Source organism: Brienomyrus brachyistius, chromosome 4 (assembly GCF_023856365.1).
Source record: "Brienomyrus brachyistius isolate T26 chromosome 4, BBRACH_0.4, whole genome shotgun sequence".
Taxonomy (NCBI): domain Eukaryota; kingdom Metazoa; phylum Chordata; class Actinopteri; order Osteoglossiformes; family Mormyridae; genus Brienomyrus; species Brienomyrus brachyistius.
Genome location: NC_064536.1, coordinates 14541426 through 14557930, shown reverse-complemented (window position 1 = coordinate 14557930; position 16505 = coordinate 14541426). Strand labels below are relative to the sequence as shown.

Genomic DNA, 16505 nt, shown 5'->3' with positions numbered 1-16505 from the left:
GAACGGTTTCCGCTCTCTCCACTTCGGCCTTACAGATACAAATAGGAGTGTGCTGCAACTTCTTTATCCTTGGGTTAATGATCATCTCCTTCCATAACTGCGAGGCATCCTACCAGCCACTAGGTGGCAGCCTCATCACATACCTGATGCTGTGAGAAATGGGAACATGAAGGATAAAAGAGATCCAGGGAAAAAACATTTTTTAATATGAATTCAGATTTTGATTTGACAAGAAGCAGAAGTTAGCAGCCCCACATATGTGCTGTCATCTTAGGGCCCTCACTGCCCTCAGGTCTTAATAGAGCCGCATGTGTAATGTGAGAGGAATGAGCAAAGGCATAATGTCCTCTACAGAGGATAAAAATGAATTACCGGAAAGCAATGCCAGGCAACCGCACACACACACACACACACACAGTCATGTAATCATATCTTTCTGGGGACCGCTCATTCATTTTTATGGGAAAAATGCTAATGCTAACTATGACAACCTCAACCCCTACCCTGCCCTAACCATAACCATAAGTAACCAAAGAAAATACAAGAGTTTTTGCATTTTTAGTTTTTTCATTGCAGTCACAGATTTTTGCAGTCAGGAAATTGGTCCCCATCAGGTAAAAAAAAAAAAAAATAGACATTTGGTCCCCACAAAGTAAGGCATACCTGGACCAAATAAACACACACTCAGGGTGATTCAGAAGCACCAGTTCACCTACCTGCATGTGTTTTGGACTGTGAGAGGAATGCAGTGCAAACCCAGCGAGTCCATGCAGACTGGACTCCCAACCAGCTGGTGTTACCCACTGAGCGGATGCAATAAGGAAATTAATTAAATGACTTTATTTTCTATAATATTTCAATGGGCAGGTACAGCTCCTATTTCTGTTGAAATGCCACCCTCCCCAACACAGACCCCTCCTCTCACAATTGCTCCTTTGAGGACCACTCCTGCGGCTGGGTCCAGGCAGCCAGTGATGACCTGGACTGGCAGAGCTGGACCGGACCGTCTGTCACCGCTAACACTCGACCCGCGGGGGACCACACCACTGGCTTGGGTTAGCTGAAGGCCATCGTTTGGTTACGTCTTAAGTATCTGGATGTAAAGAAAATCCCATGTCTTACAATTTTATGTACTGCAGGCCAGGTGGTTAACCAACACGCCACCTTCTGGTCAAACAATGCAGTACATTTTGAACAGTAATTCACAGGAGCAGGTAAGGGATAGGAATTACCCCACAAACAGTTCTCATGGGCTTAGGGGGCCTGGGGGATTCAGACCTGCTCCCCGTCATCATTACCACAAATAAATTTCCACATTAAGCTGTTGACGCTCAAGAAGTAGAACATTTTACTAACAATGCAAAGGTTGTGGGTTCAAATCCCCAGGAAGTCAGGTAAACTGTAACCCTTCCCTGTAATGTAAATGGCTTTGGATAAAAGCATCTAGTATTTTAATTGTTCCTTGGGAAGGAAAGCTACAGTCCACCATTACTAAGCAGAAGGGCTTAAGGTTTAGTGACAAAAAGTTAATTTTAAATTACATGTTATGCCACAGTACTGTACATCATTCAGTAACTGCAGGTCTGATGATTTACCTGTATTCGTTATTTATTACAGGTATCACTTGTTTTACTCAACTTAGCCCTGTTTTCGCTAATCAAAAGAAATCCGAAGAGGATTTTCACTTTTATGAAAAAGAAAGAAAAGCAAAAATAGCCTTTATCATTTGTTTATCAGCGAGCCAAATATAGATATAGGTACTGTATAGGTACAGGTATAGGTATATGTACAGGTATAGGTATAGGTACCCTATAGGTATAGGTATAGGTACTGTATAGGTATACGTATAGGTACTCTATAGGTACAGGTATAGGTATAGATAAAGGTATAGGTATAGATACTGTATAGGTACAGGTGTAGGTATACGTACAGGTATAGGTATAGGTACTCTATAGGTACTCTATTGGTATAGGTACAGGTATGCGCAGCATAATGTCTTTTGGTCAATGACGGACCGCATATATGAGGGTAGTCCTGTAAGATTATAATGGATCTGTCACATATTCTCCTTAAGCATTTAATAGGGCTGAAAAATTCCTACTGCCTAGTGACATCGTAGCCATTTTAAAGTCACAGTGCAACACATCACTCACGTGTTTGTGGTTATCCTGGTGTAAACAAGCCTACTGAACTGCCAGTTGGATAAAAATATATCACATATATATAATCATATACAGTACATAATCCTTGATAATGATAATAAACAACAATGTTACTGGTTTATGTATTTACTATACTGTACTTTTTATTGCTATTTAAGGCTATACCGTATAGCCTATGGGATGTTCCGCAAAACTGCATATCTCCAATAGCTGGGATAACTTAAGCTAGAGGTCATGATTTTCCAATACAAAATTAAGTAAGGAGCATTCCTATTGGACAATCATAACTTATAACCTAAATTAACCCAGCTAACTGAGAAACCTTGCATTGTGGAACACCCCGTAGGTGTGTTGTAGGCTATGCTACATTGTACATACATTATTTCTGCTATACATAGGCTGCTTTTTATTATGTTATTGTTATTTTAGGTTTTATGCGTTACTTGGTAAGATTTCGTATGTTATGTTTTGGTCTGGGAATGCTCGAAGCTTTTTCCCATATAAATCAATAGTAATTGATCGTTCACTTTATGCCATTTCAGGTTACAAAAGGTGTCATAGGAACGTTGCACTTTTGGATAGTGGGGGAAGCCTGTACTACATGCTTATACATGATTATTAAGTGGATTATTGCTGACTTCTCATTTGCCCTTATTTGATGTGGTCTATAGGGAATTACCTACATGTCGAGAGCTCCTCTCCAAGCAGAGTAGGGGATGTGGCCCAGCTGAAGTCCCCTCTGCTGCCACCTGCTGGCCCCCAAGGCTACTGCACCACTTTCTGGTACCACATGTTTGGTGCCACAGTTGGAAGCCTAAGGTTATACCTGCAAGAATCTCAGCCCCAACAGAGGACACTGGTAAGGCCAGTCCGCGGTCAAGCCAGGGACGTAGGGGGCAGCTACAGTTAACAAACCGGACACAACAGTCTTTTGGGGTTTTCTACATACAAGTAATTACAGTCCCTTTGTCTGGGTCACTAATAGAAAGTAAGCAACTGAAAGGTATATATCTCAGGGCTTAAAGGAGCCCTCAGCTAACATGTGGGAAAAGTGTGTCACCCAAGGAGGGGGCAGTGATAATTAGCAATTAAAGTTTTTGAGAAATTGGCAACTCTGACCAGGATGAGCAGTTACAGGAGGCTTTGAGTTGCTTCTGCTTCACTAGACCTCCACTCCCACCCCCCATCCCCTCCCCCACAGATGTGGAAGAGGCAGGGCATGCAAAGCGACATGTGGCAGATGACCCAGAGTCATGTGACCCTGCAGGAGGTCCATCAGGTGGTGCGGAGGAACTCTCACGCTGGAAATCTTATGGTAAATGTATATTCCATTCTGAACTTAAAATTAGCTGCATCAAAAACGTTACGGTAGTTTGCAAACCCTACAGACTATTTACAAGGTAATAAAACTTACATACATGTGAATATATGTGCAGAACAGAGAACAGAAAATCTCACTCCATGCAGCTGACCAAAGTTGCCAACCCTGCATTTAATTTGGAATGAGAAGTAAAATTCAGTTTTCGACTGAAGCGGCTTATCATTCCTTTGCTTTGTTACTCTGACAAATACAAAACGAATGAATAAACATTATTTGTGTCTCTATTTGTGTCTTTTCTAAATAAGACCCCCTGCCCATACCCAACTGTAATAGCGATTAAAGTGATCTATTCTTTCAGAATTTATGTTAAAGCAATGTTTTATTTTATCACTGTTGTGGGATTAAGATAAATCTTTGGAAATACTTAAATTAATAAGCACAAAAACATATGACATTCCGCTCCCGACATTACGTCTCACTCTGTCACAATTTGAGGTTGCCGCTCATACAGTCTGTGCTTTCGTTCGCCCCCTGGTGGTTGGCTGACTTTTGGTTGAGAAGGTGCTTGATTTGATATGCAGCAGAGTCCGCTATTCAAATGTTAATATCGCCGACGATCATCTTAATTTAATCGTGGCAGCCAAAATTGTGATTGTGATTAAAATTCGATTAATTGTGCAGCCCTAGGTTCAGCCAGTGAAGGTTTCCAAATGTTTCACGTAATGGGATATTCCTGAAAGCCTCTGCACCAGCAGGTGTAATACCAGATATGGGGGGGGGGGGGAATAAAACCATACATTGTACGTGTTTTGTCCATATTCACTTCAGCATTTGATGGATTTGTCATTTCTCACTACAAACTCTGGAAGTATGGAGTCTTATCACAGTCAGACACTGGTACGGAGATCAATGATCGACGAAAGTGTTGGATGTAATGAGAAGTTCCACAATGTGGTCAAGACATGTCAATGCCCTCCATACATGTATTATGAACTATGAGCAATAAAATAAAGGGAATTACTTTCTATTGTGCTAATCGCACTGCAGTTCTTCATTGTTAGTGCACAGCATGCGAATAGATATCATAGTAGTTCATCTCCATCCATCACTGTAAGCACTTAATCCCAACTGGGGTTGCAGGGGGGACCAGAGCCTATCCCAGGAACAAGAGGCACAGGCAGGAACCAACCCACCGCAGGGAACACAGACACACGGCCAATTTACGCTCAGCAATCAACCTATGCTGCACTCTTTCAGACCATAGGAGAAAACCAGAGTCCCTGGCAGAAACCCACACGAACACAGGGACAGCATGCGAACTCCACTCAGGAAGGACCAGGAGCAAACCCAGGACCTTCTTACTGTGAGGCAGCAGCACTAACCACTGTGCCACCCTGCAACTGATCTCAAAATGCATAATTAAAAAAAAACAATTAATTGGCAGAATGTTTCAGAACATATTTTGAGTAAAAAGTTAATTTGTTACTCTTATGATCTTCAAAGCTTGTTTCAGGAAAAAAAGTCATAAAAAACACTGAACTGGACATTCCTCAATTTTCAGTGGCCTATTAGCTGGAGAGTAAGACTATGTATTACATTATCCTGAAATTGTATATTACCTTTGCCGCGTTCATTAGATTAAGTGTATTCCAGCTGGAGTCTCTCTTAAGGCATAGAGTACATTACCTCAGGAACAATCTCTTTCAGGTTTACTATTTCATAATAGTTACTCTTGACATTTAAAAAAACCTTCACCAAGCAATAACAAAATTAACGATCGTGCTTGTGTTGGTTGAGAGGGTGAAGGTACAGAGGCTAGTCAAACTCTCCAGTTCTCATCAAATAATTTAATTTATGTAGAGATGTGACAAGTTAAGTATTTAACTAGAGTGACCACATTTTCAAAGCACCAAAACGGGACACTTGTGTAGCTCGTGTGTGTACATGTGTGATCTCATGCACACGCATAGCGCCCTTCCTCAGTCAGTTAATGACCACTTTGTCTCATCCTCCTCCTCCTCATCATCATCATCATCAGAAAGGGATCACGGGAATAATCACTTAAACAAATAAACACATATTCTACATCAAATCACTGTACATGTTTTTAAATTGAACTCTATGATTTATGATCATTTGTAAAGTTCCTTTAAACATCTCAGCACAATTAGTAGTGCATTAACATTCACTGTTGCTGTTTTAAGAAACTTAAGAAAGAAATGTATGTGCATTGTATAAATACTGACTATGGACAAACTCAGGCTATTCAACAGTGTACAAATATTCACTGTTGCTTTCTGGACAAATCCAGTGCATTTTGTTTGTTTCCAAAGGTCCATATTAAATGTTAATTCACTATTATATGCATGGAGTTATATCATACTGTAAGGTTCACATGTTCATATGAAATTCACTGAAGAATAGATGCTCCTCAAAAGCATTTTCTTTTGTAGGATCTCCTTATACAAGTCCGTAAAAGTGTGGTCCAGGTTCTGACTTGTGGCGAGCAAGGTTCTATGGATTTGCTCATCCATCCAAGTACTGTTCATTATAGAGAAGATCCTCCCCACAGATGCACTGGTGCCTGGAAAGCTCACTGCAAACTGAATGAGAAAAGACATATTTCTGTGGATGATGTGCTTCTGACTGATAGTGGTGAATATATCCACCCAGTGGTCAGCTGGGGTTCATGCACTCTGGCAACTTCTCCTCTACATCCTTTCCTGATGCAAGTTGTCCTACCAAAGAGCTCTGAGTCACTGATCTGGCACCGGACCTCTGAGGTCAGATACTTCATTGAAATTCAGAAAAATATTTAGTACATATTAGTTCATTACCATCAATTCAGCTGTGACCACTTCAAGTCTATAATGACAAACATTTCATTCAGCTGAAACACATTTTGCAGGATTCTTTATTCTGTCACCCAACATATGCATCTTTTATGTCTTTCTGTCACAGCTAAGAAAAAGAACTATGTATTAATTGATTTACTTTCCATTGTTGATAAGAGAAATACTGCATAAGACCATAGATTCTCCTTGTGTATTCATAATTAAACCAAAAGACACTGTGTTAAAAACAGTGTTCATTACCTCCTGCCACTGGGCCACACTCTCAGGCAGTGTGCAAGCACTGACCCCTAACTCACTGGTCATAAAAGCTACACATCTCATCTACTCTATGGACCTACTGCTTTTTGTGGGTCATCTAAGGTGGTCAGGAGGCTTTTCTCATGATATAAAAGAATTTAAATTTGTGTTATTACTTTATGCATATTATTTCTAAAATGCAATAGTAATGGTGTGGTGCAAACCATTAGGACACGCAGACCTCCAGTCCAATTAAGCGTGTTATAAGGAAAGTGTCCATGCCCATTTGTAACATTTGGCTATAGATAGACTGTGTCAGTCTAATAGGAGAAGGACAGGAATAAATGTACAGTACATCAGTGCATTCATTAGATATTTTAAATAAACAATATAATCATCCATCTGTGGAACTGGTGTTTTTTAGCTAAAAAACTCATTCATTCATCATACCGTACATGAGAAAACAGCTGTTGTTTCAGCAACATCGGGATGATTTCGGGCTTTATGAAGGATATAAAAGAGAACCTGCTGATGTATGAAGTGAGGATCTATCCCTGTCTGCAACCAGGCCAGGAGCAATATAAAAACTCAGAGTCACAGCAGTCAGGCCATCGAGTCCAGCCCACACTAGATAATACAGATTCATGCTGACACAGTAAGTCAGAGTCTTAGTCATACCTAGACCAGGCTACAAGCATTTGGCCCCTGAACTGGCACATGGCTACATCACACAATGGGAAAAATCTATCTTATGGCCTCTAACACCAGTCAGTTAGCACCATAAATAAATAAAAAGCAAATCTAGATCAAATAACCCACTAGCATTTGATGTTATCTAAGACAGCTACTCATTAGGTATGCTAGCTAAGATTCTAGCTAAATGAAAATTCAAATATTTGTTTTCTGATACTGTCTAAGCAGCATTTCAAAATGTTGCACTAAAGCTACGAGACTGAATTCCCTACTAAAACGGCTCCATGTTCCCAAAAAGTGCAAGAACTGAAGGGTCAGTTAGTAGCACAGCAGTCGATTTTTACCAGGCCCAACACCATGAGTAAGGCGGCAATAATAGCATCTTGATAAATACATTTCAAGGATGGTGAAGTTGTTAAAGAAGCATCTGGTGGGGCTGCAGATGCACTCAGCTGGCTTTAAGAATGAACCGGATATTGCGGACGCTGTTAAGGATGTGCAGTTATCTCGGAATACTGTTACCGTTGGCGATGTGACAGAACGGCAGAGGATGTCGAGGAGCAACTGAAAAAAGACAAATGTGAGTGTTTTTCTCTCCAGTTCGAGACGTCGACTGATATGATGGATATGGCAAAGTTATGTGTTTTCATCAGAATGATTTGTGGAGACATGAGTGTAAAAGAAGAGGCACTCACCATTTTGCCATTGAAAGGACACACTAGAGGTGAAGATATTTTCCACACTTTCATTCAATTTAACAAAAGTCAATTGCCCCTCTTTAAGCTAATTTTTATAACTGATGGTGCTCCAGCGATTGTTGGCTGCCCTGGTGGGTTCATTGCATTGTGCAAAGTGACTTCCTTTATTATCATAGTATAAATCACCAGCAAAGCACTGTATGGGAAAGTTCTAAACACGAAAGAAGTGATGGATGTTGCAATGAATATTGAATATTGTGTTATGTTCAGGTTAGGAGTCTGCAGAGAAGGTCATTCATTGCTCTCATGAACATACAGACCTGCTGCTGTACACAGATGTTAGACGGCTAAGCAGGGGTAAATCTTTGATGCGATTCTTCGAGTTGTTGCCTGAAATAAAAGTTAAGATTTTCTGGAACTTTCAAATCATGCAGAATACGCAGAGCTAGAGGACTACCAGTGGCTTTTGCATTTAGCTTTCCTGACAGATCTCACAGAACTTCAGGGTAAGGACATACATGTAAGCAACATGATCAGTTCGGTGAACACATTTAAAAGCGAGGTACACGTTCTGTCAAGTAGGCCACCACACTGACTGTGGAACTTTCCTTACATGCAGGAAGAACTTCAGCATGGAGACTCGGTGCAGCTTGACAGCACGTTATGAGGAGCAAGTTCAGAGCATCTTGTCAGAATTTCACCAGCACGTTACTTACTTTGCATCCATCGAGCCTGTTGCCAGCTACCTGTGTTTTCCGTTTGGTGTCAATACTGACACTGTTTTTAAAGTAGCATCCCAGGATTGCTGTTCCATATGGACAGCTCTGCTGCTGAGAAGAGAGATTCTCATACTGCAAAATGACATTGAGATCAAATCCAGGGCAACGCCTGGCATGAACGGAGAGTTCTGGAACCTACTGCTGGAACAAAAGTATTCCAGCCTAGGAAGGTATGCCTTGAACTTGACAGCACTTTTTGCATCAACCTGTTCGTGTGAGTCTGCTTTCTCTCACATGGAAATCATCAAGTCAATGTACAGATCCACAGTGACGGATGACCACCTTGTGTCCTGCCTAAAGCTTGCAACCAGCTCCTACTGCCCTGACTATGAGAAACTAGATGCCTCCTCCCAGTGCCAGTGGTCCCACTAAGGGATGCCCATACATAAATAGGCACGGCGACTTGGAGTCGTCGTCTGTTGTAGTTTAAAGACTCCGATTGAACTTTAGCCTGCAGCTCTGGAGTACTTTTCAACCTTCATTATAACTTAACCTAGCTGGTCATATAGACAAATGATTCGTAGTTTATATGTCAGGATTCATAAAATGTCTAATCGTTTGTGCTGAGAGGATTAGGACATAATTATGATCTATGACTATTTAATGACTTGTGCAAAAGTTTGATGGTCGTTTTTCGTTTTTGAAACGAAAGCATGGCTGTGCTACACAAGTGAAACTACATGTACCACATTACAGAGTGACGTAAAACATACGAAACGAAGCAGATAGTTTCAGACCATCCAATCCATTATGTTCAGCGATGGTTAATAAAAGTAACATGATTATGAGCAGAAATGCATTTCTTGTTTGTATTAATTTAGGTCTATTTTCGTAGTTTTGCGTTAAGATTTTCAGATGTCCACATGGGGGCAATGTGACATAATGACACCATGACGTACGACACTGAATTTTACGTTATTCTTCTTATGTTTCACGAAAAGTGTAAATCTGGTCGATGGCTATTCTTGAGTGTTCTATGCCTTGTGCGAGAGTGAGATGATGACATGCTTGTTTTCTACACTCCCTGACTGTTTTTGTCTGAGTTTACCGGTGACTAACTGCCAGCTCTCCAGCCTGCCACTCTGCAAGGAAAGAAACACGTGAAGTGAGATGTGGCCTCTGGTGAAAGAGTCGTGGTACCTGTAAGGTCATATTTCACATCCCCCATCCCCCAGTGCTGCTCATCGTTCACTGAGCTTGAGTCAGCTTGGAGATCTCTTTGATTGGCAAAGATAAACACGGTGAGGTAAATCTCAGCTCCACTGCATGTGTATCAAGGCTTCTCAGTGCCTCTCTAGTGCTGTCCTGTCTCCATCCATAAACCTTCATGGTAACATTCTGCACATATTCTACTATAGAGTATTATAAAGTAATCCAAAACAATAAGTCAGTGGAACGTTTTGTTGATTCACTGGTAGAAATTGGATATTGAAGAGTTTAACGGTTTTTATTCTCTCATGTAAACTGAACATGTACCTATTCATTCATATTCCAACCATCAATTTTATTCAGGGTCATGTTGAACAAGTACCTATTTCTTAGTGTATTTTAGGATGTGATTCTTCTTTCATCTTCTAAACATAAGATTGCATTGTGTTCTATAGTGAAGATAAGTAGTGGAGCTATTTATACCCAAATAAGCATTAGGAGGTAGATGGTGGTTTGCTCATATGTTCCATTGAAGACCTCGGACCCATTTGTGTCCATCTCTGGCAGGTCCAGTCATCTAGGCTGGCCCTCTGCTGGTTGATCAAAATTAAAAATGGCAAGAGTAAACTCTCGCTCAGGCCAGTGAGAGGTCTCTGTGTAGAGGCAGAGATGTCTCATGAGAGATAGATAGAATATACGCTTTAATGTCATAGTTCTAAATGCTACATGACGCAAAACAGTGTTCTTATTCTCTCCATGTGTGGAAATGGGTTATTGTATCATGATACATCTGCTCGTGGTACTGAAAACAGAGGAGCAACAGAAAATGTATTATTATTATATGTATATAGTTTGAACCAAACCCTAGTGGTATCCGTCCCCTCTGCTAAAGAAACTAGATATCATTTATGTGGGAAATGCTGTCTGTCATTAACAGTTACTAAAGCTTTTCATGCATTAGAATTAAACACAGACATAAACACTCCGGACACGTGGCCTCAAGGAGTAATTGACTCATTATGGCAGCCTGACTTCCTGTGGGGTTCGTGAGGGCTCTCACGGGCATCTGGGTGGCAGATGGCCAGTCCGTCTCCTGGGGACAGAGCTTCAGTGCCAAGGAGTCATGACCCAAAGCTGAACCATTACAGTAAAACTTAATTGAAGAGCAACCCGCATGAAATGCCTCAGAACATTACCCATCATCTGCTGGAAATGAGGCGCGAAGCTGACTGCAGCCCCTTGATTCTGGGGTATTTAATTCAGATAGCCGATTCTAACCCTGTGCCTTGTGTTATTGTCAATGGCCCTGTGTGTGTATGTGTGTGTTGATTGTATGCCTGTATCCCAGGTTCTGCCTACAGAACAAAAACATAGGTGAACTGGAGCCTCAAAATTGCCCATAAAGTAGGGGTACCCTGTGATGGACTAGCATCTCAGCCAAGCTATTTCATTGCCCTCTGCTGTGTAGAATAGACACCCGTAGACAAAGTTCTGGATAAGTGATTGATGGATGGATGGATGGATGGATTTATGGATGGATGGATGGGTTTTTACACGTGATAGCAAGTCTATACTATGTATTGCTCGGTTCATTCGAGGGAAAAGGACTCTGCTTAACAACATAAGAATGACTATGATAATAGAATATAATTAGATTCAAGGGAGACTGCCGTGTATTTATAGAAAGCAGGAATTTCCTGTTTGCTTCATTGCAAAATTGATTATAGGAGACGTCATTTACCTATTGATAGATTATTTCTTTCTATGTTATAGAATCTAAGAACAAAGAGATTCCACGCGTGAAATACATGAACTATTTGGGTTTTCCTTAATGGACGTTCGTAATTCGAGAGCTCGCGACCCTTAGTTTTCTCATTATTTGCGCTGGGCTTGATATGTTAATGACAAGAAAGCGTCGGTGAGAAACGTGACCGCTCATTCTCTGTCTGCAAGGGTGGTTCGGTGTGTGTATGACGGGGGGGGGTCGTCTGACGCAACTCATCTTTGTTAATATAAGTTCGCTCTCCTGGCGACTTGGGAGAACATTGACACAGGAGCTACTGACGAGGAGAGTTTGCGGGGGTCAGGCGTGCAGCATTACCGCAAGGTGAGTTTACTGACGGCAGGCTGACACACAAACTTCCAAGAGGAAACAAACTTTTAGCATGATTTAAATAAAAGATACGACATGTTAATTTACAGAAAATAGGTATAAATAAGAATTGTTATATTTGCTCCCCGGCGACTGCCTGGATGGTATATTAGTATGCAAATAAAGTTTACCAGAAAGTCGGTTTTGTATGGTGTTACATTACAATTTAATAGATATTTCAAAACACTTACTACACCAAACGGGACCAACATATAAACCGTTTAAACCGTCTCAATAATTTTGTGACAGTGAAAAATGCTGATCTCCAGTCTCGTCTGCCCCGGGGGGCGGAGTCACCGGACGCCCATCGGAGTGAGGCTGACGGGCGCCCAGCTGGTCCTGCTTTTGCTGCTCGTGGGTGTGACATGCGCGTACAGCAGCACAGTCAGACCCGAACAGCTCGACCTGCACAGCATCGATGACAGAGGTAACGTGTGATTATGAGCCGAGGGCTAGCGCTAAGGAGCTGCATAAGCAAACCAAATGCTGCACTGTCAGAAAAAAAGGGCTACGGCCCTGGTATAGTTTTGTTCCTCAAGGTACAAACTTCCTAAAAGTCAATTTATGTACCTTAAAAGGCACATTTGACTACATCTAGGATACAATTAGCAAACATTTGAGGGTCTAGTCCCAGTGTCAAATAATTATACCCACAAAGGTAAAAAATTGTTACAGTGCGGGTTTTAATGCCGCCTGGTGAAGATCAAACGTTTTTAAAGTTGCGGTTTGCCATAGGCCTATGTTTTGAAGAGTGTAGATGTATTATGGGTAAGACATTTAAAATATTTTGTACGAAGATAGTGGCACATTGAGTGGTTTTGAGCGTGTTGTCCTGTTGGAGTTTTGCGCACGTTTAAAACATGTTTTAACATATCATTTCTATATTGTTACCCGATTGTTTTAATTTTCTTTCTTTTTGGGCTTTGAACGTCAGGTCCAGCGATAGATCCGTACTGGTACGTGGATCGTGGAGTGAGACCAATAGGCCGGTTCGGGAAACGGCAAAGCAGCGGTCCATCACTAGGATTTCTCTTCCGCATCTTGTGGGACCGAAAAGCTCGGGGTCTACAGCGAGTTCAAGCCTCCGACTGGCTGTCATGATGACAGATGCTCTACTTTGAAAATTTTAGCTGTTTCGTATGTTTTATTTTTGTTTTTTCCTTAATAATAATAATAATAATTTTGGAAGAACATGTATATTAAAAATATTTATATTAAACTATGAACTATTCTCCGAGAAAGAATGACGTTCAGTGGTAAACTGTTTATCAACACTTTATGGCCGAGTGCGTGTGTGTGTGAGTGAGAGAGAGAGAGAGAGAGAGAGAGAGAGAAACCTTTGTTCTCATAGCCTAAAACATGCCTGCGCTCGGAATTCTAAGCGATTAATTAATTTTAAATCAATTTCGCCAACCCACCCCGTAAAATCGTGCTTTATGAGCAGAAATGTTTTAGTTTCCTGCAGAATTTACGAGAAACACTTAACAAACCAAAGGTAATATAGGCCTATATACAATTTTTGCGCAAATATAATTAATTGTTACACGTGTTATAAGGGATAAAAGCGGAGCATTTTCAGACGCACGGTTGTAAAACGACATTAAATGTGTTACGAAAATATAGTTCATTTTCTAAATTACAAAAGCAGTTATCATGAATTAAAACGAAAAGTATATTATAATACGTAATGTCAGATGACAATGTACGATTAACTGAGTTTGTAATCATTATTATCAGGCCTAAGCTACTAGTGCTATCTAGACTTGGGCAAAAGTACGACTTATTTTTTTAATATCATGCAGCTTTAAGATCCGGAGCGACTTGCCAAACCGTATTGAATCTAATACAAGACCGTAAACCGCTCGAACACCCAAAAAGACAAAACAAGGCGACTTACTCGCACAATTCCCACAGCGGAAAATCAAGGCCATTACGAAGTGACAATGATAGCTGCATAAACTTTATTAGATTTACATCTTGTCTTTCCACTGGTACAGCTTGGCTCGTTTTAATACAGCAGCCCCATCTCGGTTTAATTTGTAATATTTTAAAGTTAATAATTATACGATCGCGCTCAATTTCCTCACAGTGTGCGCAATTCGGTTCATTGTAAAAATTCGAGGTACATGCTACATGCTAAAAACTTACCCCAGTTTATAATTTTTCCGTAATATTTCCACGTTCTTTAAATTTAAAACTAAATTACGATTTCTGAAAAGTACATGTAAACGATAATACATCTTTTAATGAAGATTCATTTGAGATTAAACATGCCTTTTTATGTACAGGGGACCCACCGTTATATGTCGACTGGGGAAAATAATGGACGAAGTTAATGACCGTGTTAAGCTCAGGCTTCAAACAATCAAAACAACTGAGTGTTTTGACGAACCAATATTTTATGCACGGTAATGCAAATTAAATAATTAACGATGCATCGAGGAATTAAATAAGGGCACTTGAAATCATCCATCAGTAAAACATCAACACCAACGTGTACGGGTCACCATGACAGTAGTGACATTCGAACAGGGCGTGGATTGAAAACTAAATCAACTACAAATATAACTGCAAGTAAAAAAAAGAGGGAGATGGGAGGAAACCAGACACAAGCAGTGCTTGTTCTTATGTTTGTGTCTATTTTTTGGGTAATTTCACTGAATTTAACCAGCAACACTCGAATCGCACACTGACCGAGAAACGTGGGGAAGAAACTGCGAAGAGAGGAAATGATAAGGGGAACGCCCCCTTAAAATGAAGTTCTGGTTTATAACTATCATTCTGGCAGCTGTTACTGACGTAAACTGGGCAACTACGTCAAAGGTGGAGTCAATGGGACCAGAAGCCCCATCTTTTGGTCCCTTTGCAACGCGGTTGTGTTTCGCATTGACCTGAGCCTCCAAACTTCCCGACCAGTGCTTACAGAGGCTACAGCCCTTGTTCACGCGAGTTCCAAAAGGGAAGGGGGCGTGGCTTACGGTGTTGCTAAAAATAAACCCACACCTACCCGTCTTCTAGGAGAGGTTTGCTTTCATGGGACAAATTCATATTAATGAACAGCGACAAATTCACTTTTGTCCAAAACAACTGCGATGGGAATGATAACAAAACAGGAGAAAACAAAATTTCATTTTTGGATAGTGTGGATAAAAATATTATTCTGGATCATCTGTTCATGCTACACGATTTAAATCACACACAGGAGAACGGGGTTCTTCCCACAAAAAGTTCATGTGATGGTATTCTGGCTGTAGGATCTGCAGCTGGGGTTAAGGCAGGAGACCTCCATCCCCTGAGTATTGGGGGGTTACTGAAAGTGAAGCCAGAGGGCGCGCAGGGTCAAAGGCACTGGCTGGGGGAGGGCCTGGCTTCCAGCTCTGAAAGATCAGGTGAGAGAGAGCAGTGGTCAGACAGTGATGATGTAGTCCGATGGTAGCACTAAAACAGTGTTTCAATGGCCAATCAGGAAGTGCTTCCTTCCTGAATATTAACAAGACAACCCCTGCCACCTTATTCACTGGCCAATCCAGTAGCCTCCTTTATGAATATTAATGATCCCTCACATGCATCCTACATGATGATGATAACCTTTTTATTTCGAACATATACAACAACCAATATATACACATACATATATACACACGCATACCTGCCTATATAGGTACACACACACACACACACACACGTGTGTGTTCCGCAGACAAAATAAACAAAATCTTAATAACATAAAATGAAAAAAAAATCCGAAATGGAGTAGGAGAAAGTATGTACATACTTATTAATCCCTATCCCATGCTCAACACTCGTTCGAATCCCCACCTCCCCTCATTACTCACCCCATACTAAAAAGAAAGAGAGAGAAAAAAATGTATAAGTATATCTACAGTGGTAGATGTGATGCGCAAACAATTTAGCAGAATTATATTTCCCATCAGTCACCCAGTGCATCAGTTTCATAATTTTCCAAAAGCAGGTATCATTTTTTTTTTTTAACTGAATAACGCCTGAACATTGCTGTAGGTCCACTGGAAAACTGTTCTAGAGTTTTACTCCACAAATGGAAATACAAAAGGTTTTAACCACTGTTCGTGCATTAAGAGTCTTCGAATTTAACTTTCTCCTCAGTTTATAGTCCCCTTCTCTGACAAAAAACATCCTCTGTACATTTCCTGGCAACATATTACAGTATATCTGGCTTTATACACAATTTGTGCAGTTTTATATTTTTTAAGATCCATAAATGTCAAGATTTCTGACTTCAAGAACAAAATGTTAGTGTAGTCTCTGAATCCTACTTTATTAATAATCCTAATTGCTTTTTTCTGAAGTTTACATAATGGCTGAAGTGAAGTTTTTGTACGTATTTCCCCAGATTTTCACACAGTACTCCAAGTACGGCAATATAAGTGAACAGTAAAGTATACGGAATGATTTGTAATGCAAATGATGTTTTGCTTTA

General features: G+C 40.6%; 1 protein-coding gene across 4 annotated transcripts in view; it reads right to left on the bottom strand.

Annotated features, from left to right (window-relative positions):
• Positions 1-13984: 13984 nt before the first annotated feature.
• LOC125740111 (rab effector MyRIP-like) overlaps positions 13985-16505 on the bottom strand; it is a 54120-nt gene continuing 51599 nt past the window's right edge. For all 4 annotated transcript variants that reach the window (XM_049010922.1, XM_049010921.1, XM_049010920.1 and 1 more), the window contains one exon: positions 13985-15423. The gene's annotated coding sequence lies outside the window, so the exon portion shown is untranslated. The remainder of the gene's footprint in view (positions 15424-16505) is intronic.